A 1,759-nucleotide genomic window follows, 5' to 3' on the forward strand; every position below is an offset into this window, starting at 1 on the left:
TACACGGCTGGACGGGCAGCTCTCGCAGGCCTTGGGCTGGGGAGGAGAGGCCGGGATTGGAGACCTGAGCTGGCTTTACTGTGGAGGCTCAAGACCTTCGAGCTTCCTGACCATTCACTTGCTCAAGCCCTTGGAGAGGCCCTAACAATTTTCTAGTTAATTTTTGTTTTTTAATTAAAAGAATTTTTAATTTTATTTAAAATTTTTTAAAAATTAATTTCTTTGCTTTCGTTGCTTTATAATGTTGTGTTAGTTTCTGCTGTACAGCAAAGTGAATCAGTTATACATATACATACATCCACTCTTTTTTATTTTATTTTATTTTTTTTAAGGTTTTTTTAAAAATTTATTTTATTTATTTATTTTTGGCTGTGTTGGGTCTTTGTTGCTATGCACGAGCTTTCTCTAGTTGCAGTGAGCGGGGGCTACTCTTCGTTGCGGTGCGCGGGCTTCTCATTGTGGTGGCTTCTCTTGCTGCGGAGCACGGGCTCTAGGTGCCCAGGCTTCAGGAGTTGTGGCTCGCGGGCTCTGGAGTGCAGGCTCAGTAGTTGTGGTGCACGGGATTAGTTGCTCCGCGGCATGTGGGATCTTCCCGGACCAGGCCTCGAACCCGTGTCCCCTGCATTGGCAGGCAGATTCTTAACCACTGCGCCACGAGGGAAGTCCCCACTCTTTTTTTTAGGTTCTATTCCAATATAAGTCATTACAGAGTACTGAGTAGAGTTCCCTGTGCTATACAGTAAGTTCTTAGTTATCTCTTTTATATATTGTAGTGTATATATGTCAATCCCAATCTCCCAATTTATCCCTCCCCCTAGTTAAAATTTTGATTTATTTTTTTAGAGACGTCACCCCAAATTACACAGGCTTCAGGCCCCACAATACCTGGTTCCATGTGTAGTAGAACTCCGGTGGCTGGAGGGCTCTATCTAAACACGCAGGACTATTCAGCTCCAAGTGATGACAGCTAATCAAAAGTGTTGCTAAATGGGGATGCGTGTATATGTATAGCTGATTCACTTTGTTATACAGCAGAAACTAACACACCATTGTAAAGCAATTATACTCCAAGAAAGATGTTTAAAAAAAAAAGAAAAAAAGGACAGCTGCAAAAAAAAAAAAAGTGTTGCTAAAGCTTCTGATTTTTCAAGGGCAGCAAGGAATCCAGATTTTTGTATGAAATCTCTTACATTTTAGATGTTGGCAACTTAAAAAACAAAAATCAAACTTTCTCTGGCCAAAACAAATCATATATAGAGGCTTGACTGAGCCCATGGGCTGCCAGACTATGATTTCTGGTTATTGGAGTCGGTAGGAATTATAGAATTGCCAGATGCCGGGAATGGCTCCACGGCAGGTACACCTGCCCTCCTGGTCCCCGACCATTAAGAACAGGTCAGACCAGGTCTAAACCAGCGAGCTTTGCTCTTTTCCATGGCTGCAGCCCACAGCCAGACATTCCCTAAGTGTCTGCCACTGGTCACAGGGCAGGGAGATGGCCAAGAGTGTAAATGGATGAATGGGTATAAATTCATCCTTACAACCGGCAAAGTGAACTGAAGCACGTGGTCCACAGACAGTGATGCGGCAGCAAAGTCACCTTGTGAACATCCAAAGATAATGAGGGGTGGCTATAATTCTTCCCTGGGCACTAATGTGTCTCATAGGCGGGTGAGGAATTGTTCTGTGCTCCTCTGCAGGGTGGCCGCCAATGATTTCAGGGAAGATTTATGTAATTTCTTAAATGGGAAGCAAGTCA

Source organism: Leucopleurus acutus (genome assembly GCF_964270905.1).
Source record: "Leucopleurus acutus genome assembly, chromosome: 1".
Taxonomy (NCBI): Eukaryota; Metazoa; Chordata; class Mammalia; order Artiodactyla; family Delphinidae; genus Leucopleurus; species Leucopleurus acutus.